Source organism: Malaclemys terrapin, chromosome 6, assembly GCF_027887155.1.
Source record: "Malaclemys terrapin pileata isolate rMalTer1 chromosome 6, rMalTer1.hap1, whole genome shotgun sequence".
In the NCBI taxonomy this organism is placed as follows: domain Eukaryota; kingdom Metazoa; phylum Chordata; order Testudines; family Emydidae; genus Malaclemys; species Malaclemys terrapin.
The window spans coordinates 126,173,095-126,180,074 of NC_071510.1; positions in this window are offsets into that span (position 1 = coordinate 126,173,095).

The window sequence follows — 6,980 nt, forward strand, 5'->3', positions numbered from 1 at the left end:
AAGCATAATTTTGGCGACTGTGAATTTATAAGGGTTAAAGCTGCATTGATGCAGGTAGATATTGAAATAATAATGTCTTGATGCATTAATATATTGCACTAATAAGAGCACACTACATATTATTACAAATCAGATCTTGGGCAAATCACTTAGGGCCAAATCTACAAAGATACTTAGGCTCCTAATTTTGCTTGATTTCACTGGAAGATGGGGACTTAAATACCTTGAGGATCTGGGCTTTAATCTCTCCATATGTCTGTTCCCCATCCATAAAATGGGGATAACAGCACATGTGTTATTGTGGTGAGGGTAAATATGTTAAAGACCGTAAGGCACTTGTATGCTACAGTAATGGAGGAGACCATATAAACACATTTTCTCCATTCTACAGATGGGTAATCTGAGGCACAGAGAGGGGAAGTGACTTGTCCAGTGTCACCCAGCGACATACACAACATTCATAATGAAATGATAGGTTTGCCTTAGCCAAAACCCAGGATTCAACCAGCTCTAAACTTTGGGGAGCTTGAACCTGAATCAAAGCTATTCTTGAACTTGAGTTTATCTTGAATTCATTTAAGAGTGAAATTCAAAAGATCAAAGGCCTAGCTTAAGTCCCAATTATGCCTAATTTGAAGGCCTTATGTATGATTGAAGTCATACCTTATACTGGAGCTTTGTATGGGGGTGAATTTCATCACAAATAAATTCATAGAATCACAGAAGATTAGGGTTGGAAGAGACATCAGGAGATCATCTAGTTCAACCCCTGCTCAAAGTATGACCAACTAAATTATCCCAGCCAGGGCTTTCTCTAGCCGGGCCTTAAAAACCTCTAAGGAAGGAGATTCCACCAGCTCCCTAGGTAACCCATTCCAGTTCTTCACCACCTTCCTAGTGATTTTTCCCCCTAATATCCAACCTAGACCTCCCCCACTGCAACTTGGGACCATTGCTGCTTGTTCTGTCATCTGCCACCACTGAGAACAGCCTCGCTCCATTCTCTTTGGAACCCACCTTGAGGTAGCTGAAGGCTGCTATCAAATCCCCCCTCACTCTTCTCTTCTGTGGACTAAATTATCCCAGTTCCCTCAGTCTCTCCTTGTAAGTCATGTATCCCAGCCCCCTACTCATTTTCATTGCCCTCCGCTGGACTCTCTCCAATTTGTCCATATTCTTTCTGTAGTGGGGGGCCCAAAACTGGATGCAATACTCCAGACGTGGCCTCACCAGTGCTGAATAGAGGGGAATAATCTCTTCCCTCAATCTGTTGGCAATGCTCCTACTAATGCAGCCCAATATGCTGTTAGTCTTCTTGGCAACAAGGGCACACTGCTGACTCATATCCAGCTTCTTATCCACTGTAATCCCCAGGTCTTTTGCTTCAGAACTGCCACTTAGGGTACATCTTCACTACCCGCCATATCGGCGGGTAGCAATCGATTTATTCGGGATCGATATATCGCGTCTCGTTAAGATGCGATATATCGATCCCCGAACGCGCTCACTGTCGACTCCGGAACTCCACCAGAGCGAGCGGTGGTAGCGCAATCGACGGGGGAGCTGCAGCCGTCAATCCTGTGCCGTGTGGACCCCAGGTAATTTGATCTAAGATACTTCGACTTCAGCTATGCTATTCGCGTAGCTGAAGTTGCGTATCTTAGATCGATCCCCCTGCCCCCAGTGTAGACCAGCCCTTAGCCAGTCATTCCCCAGCCTGTAGCATTGCATGGGATTCTTCCATCCTAAGTACAGGACTCTGCACTTGTCCTTGTTGAACACCATCAGATTTCTTTTGGCCTAATCCTTCAATTTGTCTAGGTCAATCTGGATCCTATCCCTACCCACCAGCATATCTACCTCTCCCCCCAGTTTAGTGTCCTCTGCAAACTTTCTGAGGGTGCAATCCATGCCATCATTCAGGTCATTAATGAAGATATAGATATCAAAGCATTTTAAAAAGAGATGCCAGTATCATTTTCTCCATTCTACAGAGGGGTAATCTGAGGCATGGAGAGGGGAAGTGTCAGAGAGGGGACGGACTGACCCCTGGGGCACTTCACTTGGCTGCCAACTAGATATCAAGCCATTGATCACTACCCATTGAGCCTGGCGATCTTGCCAATTTCTACCCACCTTATAGTCCATTCAACCAGCCCATACTTTTTTAACTTGCTGGCAAGAATACTGTGGTAGACTGTATCAAAAGCTTTGCTAAAGTCAAGGTATATCAAGTCCACTGTTTTTTCCATATCCACAGAGCCAGTTATCTCATCATAAAAGGCAATCAGGTTGGTAAGGCATGATTTGCCCTTGATGAATCCATGTTCACTATTCCTGATCATCTTCCTTTCCTCCAAGTGCTTCAAAATGGATTTCTTGAGGACCTACTCCATGATTTTTCTGGGGACTGAGGTGAGGCTGACCAGTCTGTAGTTCCCTGGATTCTCCTTCTTCCCTTTTTAAATTATGGGCACTATATTTGCCTTTTTCCAATTGTCCAGGACCTCTCCTGTGAATTCCGTGATTTAATCTCACCGTTATCTATCCCTCATCCTACCTGTCATCGTCTCAATCAGTAATGAGAGGTTGAATCCCACCTCTCATTGGCGCAAGATCCCAGCCTCCTTCACCAACTTCTTACATTTTCAAACAAGCACCTTCATGCTCTCTCCTCTGCAGCCTCTCAAGTTTGGGAAGTGCTCCATGCCAACATGTGCAAAACTAAGTAATTATCCTACTTCAAAATCCTCCATAAAATTATCATTTGTCATGATGCCTACAAAAACCTTGACAACAGTTAGGCTGCTGTTCTGCTGAGACCACTGTCTGCATCCATCTGTTTTATCTTGTTTTAGTCTTAATTGTAAGTTCTTTGAGACAGGGGCCATCTTTGTCCTTTCTTTATTCAGCACCTAGGTCAATGGGACGCTGGCCCGTGGTTAAGATTGCTAGGTGCTATGGGAATACATATATTAAATAGTAACTATAATAATGTGAAAGACCATGTGTCATAACTATAAAGGGAAGGGTAACAGCTGTCCTGTGTACAGTACTATAAAATCCCTCCTGGCCAGAGACTCCAAAATCCTTTTCCCTGTAAAGGGTTAAGAAGCTCAGGTAACCTGGCTGGCATCTGACCTAAAGGACCAATAAGGGGACAAGATACTTTAAAATCTTGGGGGGGGGGAAGGCTTTTGTTTGTGTTCTTTGTTTGGGAGTGTGTTCGTTCTCGGGACTGAGAGGGACCAGACATCAATCCAGGTTCTCCACATCTTTCTAAACAAGTCTCTCCTATTTCAAACTTGTAAGTAAATAGCCAGGCAAGGCGTGTTAGTTTTCCTTTGTTTTTCTCAACTTGTAAATGTACCTTTTACTAAAGTGTTTATCTTTGTTTGCTGTACTTTGAACCTAAGACTAGAGGGGAGTCCTCTAAGCTCTTTAAGTTTGATTACCCTGTAAGGTTAATTTCCATACTGATTTTACAGAGATGATTTTTACCTTTTTCTTTAATTAAAAGCCTTCTTTTTAAGAACCTGATTGATTTTTCCTTGTTTTAAGATCCAAGGGGTTTGGATCTTGATTCACCAGGAGTTGGTGGGAGGAAGGAGGGGAATGGTTAATTTCTCCTTGTTTTAGATCCAAGGGGGTTGGATCTGTATTCACCAGGAGTTGGTGGGAGGAAGGAGGGGAATGGTTAATTTCTCCTTGTTTTAGATCCAAGGGGGTTGGATCTGTATTCACCAGGAGTTGGTGAGAGGAAGGAGGGGAATGGTTAATTTCTCCTTGTTTTAGATCCAAGGGGTTTGGATCTTGATTCACCAGGAGTTGGTGGGAGGAAGGAGGGGAATGGTTAATTTCTCCTTGTTTTAGATCCAAGGGGGTTGGATCTGTATTCACCATGAGTTGGTGGGAGGAAGGAGGAGGGATGGTTAATTTCTCCTTGTTTTAAGATCCAAGGGGTTTGGATCTGTATTCACCAGGGAATTGGTGAAGGTCTCTCAAGGCTATCCAGGAAGGAAATTAGCCTTGGGATGGTGGCAGCGGAACCAGAGCTAAGCTGGTAGTTAAGCTTAGAAGTTTTCATGCAGGCCCCTACATTTGTACCCTAAAGTTCAAAGTGGGGATCCAGCCTTGACACCATGGACCAAATATTGTGAATTTTGCACAGCTCTGTCCTGGACTCTTTTATGTAGTTGGACCATACTGCCTTTTATTTTTATTTTTTTCCTAGCACACAGCATTGTTCACAAACACAGAATCAGGCAGAGTTGTATGCATTAAGCTACTGCATTCATTAAAGGACATTTCTGTGGAATGCTGGATTTATACAAATAGTTCCCACATAAAGAAACACTCGAGAGAGGCACAGTTTATGTAATGTGAAAAGCAAGAAAGCTTTATGTAGTGCTGTTCAAGGTAAACGGTGCTGTTGTGGAGCTGAAGACCAAGAAAGGAATTGACACAATTATGGATGCTGAAAAGATTCCAACCTTTGCTGCTGCTTTGCATTGAACTGAAATGTTCCATGTTCATTTAAAAACGAACAAACAACTTTTGGAATCACTAATAGAATATATGTTTACCTTAAAAATTATAGATACACACATACTGTAGAACAAGAGTTCTCATACCATGATCAACTGAACTGCCTGCCTACATTCCTGTTGCAGAACATAGATACTCAAGTAGGAGTTTGCTTTGGATCCAGCTGTGAAAAAACATAATGCCAAATTCTACTCTGTTACACTAGCATAAATCTGGAATTATGTTATTGATTTACTCTGAATATACTGTGGTAAAATTGGGAGCAGAAGCCAGTCTCTCTTCAGTAATAAGTTGTTAAATGACCCAGAATCTTCATTTTATCTCTTATCTGAAATTAGCATCTTAGCTCTGTGCCATACTGCGTCTTGGTCCAATTGGGACTCAGAAGGAGATTGGCACCCGTTGTGGATATAAACATGATTTAGTACCATCTTGGCTAACGGGATCACTTCTTTATCTGGTCTATCCTGTAAAGGCAAATAAATATACAATACACAACTATCAGTGGGTGCGCTCAACACTGTAATGCCTCCTCGCATCTGAATGTGGTGTTGCACGGGTCTTCATTTTCAGCTCCCCTGGTTGACCACTTCTTTGGCCCTGGAATGACCTGTCTTTGGCTACATCTTCCATGTCCCGGCCCTCTCCATCCAGATCACCTCTTTCCAGTATTGTCCCCTTCCAGAGTAACAAAAGTCCAACTAAAGCAGCATCACCAACAACCAAACAGAAGATGCTTCTGTCCATCTCAGGCTATGTTGAAGTTCCCTGGCCTTCACCCCTACTCCCAGAGACTGCAGAGCTCTTCTTTGCTGCTCTTGGCTGATCACTGCCTCTCAGAGCTTTTCCCTGGAGAGCTTCTTCCTAGCCATTTTTTCCACTACTTCCCCTCCCTGTTGACTCTGGCAGCTTCTCTCAGAGACCCCCCTGTTTCTTACAGCCCTATTTTAGGTCCTCCCACAGGAAGCCTTCCCTGCTCCCTGTGCTTCTTTCCAGACTGCCTTCAGCAGTCCTTTCCCAGAGAGAAGGAACTCCTTTTACTCATCTCTCCTGGGTTTCTTCCTCTCTGAGTTCTCATCCTTCTCTGTGTAGTCATCCTTGACCATCTCACACTGCTGTCGCTAACTGTAATTAAATCCAGTCAGGATAAGGTGGGGGTTAACTTACCTCACAGAAAAGGGCTGAGCCCAGCTGCCCTGAAAGATGACCAGCGACAATGTCACTTTAGGTATGGGCCCAAGTCATGAAACTCAGGTGGAATCAATCTGAATTCAAACTTTTCCAAAGTTTCCTTTTGGGGAAAGGGTTAAAGATGGCATGTGTGTGTGGTTTGGAACTACAGTATGGGCATATTTTTAGCTACCTTTTAATTTTCTATAATGTGGCAGTGAAATTATGCTAATATTCTTATTTGTATTACGCTAGAACCTAGATCTCACACTCACCTTTGCAATGACGGGCTGCAATGTGCACAGCCTGCAGAAAATTCTACTCCTCTTTTTCCCTAGTGGGGTGAGGAAAGCTGCAGTCTAAATCCAACAAAACTGGCAGAGTCCCTGGAACACAATCCTTACAGAAGACCATGTGGATCCTTGAACTGCTCCACCATCGATTTCTTCTGTGACACTCTCACTCTCCTGTTTATAAACTCCTCCCCCACCCCTTGAGTTCTCATTGGTTCCACTCTCAGAAAATGGATCTGAGTGTGTCCTGCCAGGCTACTTGCCCACAATGGAAATCACTCAAGTAGCTTCAAACAGCTAATTAGCACACCTAGAGCTTGCCATACCCAAATTCTGGATGATTCTGGCATATCCAGTGGATGGCAAGTCTGTAGGCACACACAATACCCCCAAATATAAACAGGAAACTAGGTAGTCTGTACTGTTTCTTCCCTTATTTACACCACTAAATGTTGCAGTGCATCCATGTGAGTTACACTCGTACATAAAGTCTCTACCCTGAAAAGCATACAAATCTAAGTAGACAAGACAGGTAAAGGAAGCAATATTATCCTTAGTTTACTGATGAGGAACTGAGGCACAGACAAGTGAAGTGACTTGCCCAAAGTCACACAGCAAGATTGTGGCTAAAGTCTGGCATTCAACCTGAATCACAGTCCAGTGTCTTGACTACAAAAAACAGCCTTCCTGCCAGCCAGTGACAATACTGCTCAGGAGAAGAGAAGAAACTGGGGTCACCTGGTCCCCAGCCTCATTCATTCACCCCCACAGAAACACATCTCCTACCATCTCACAAATCCGAATTAATGAGGCCACTGAACTTTCCGCTACTGGCCTGGCAGTTCTACATTTAAAAACCAACTGTTTTTTCTAGCTAGGCTTATAAATGTCAGCTGGTGCCTAAGGAGCAGCATAAGTAAGTTTCTTCAATGCATGGATGCTGATTGCAGAGTTACTGCTTCTTGGCTG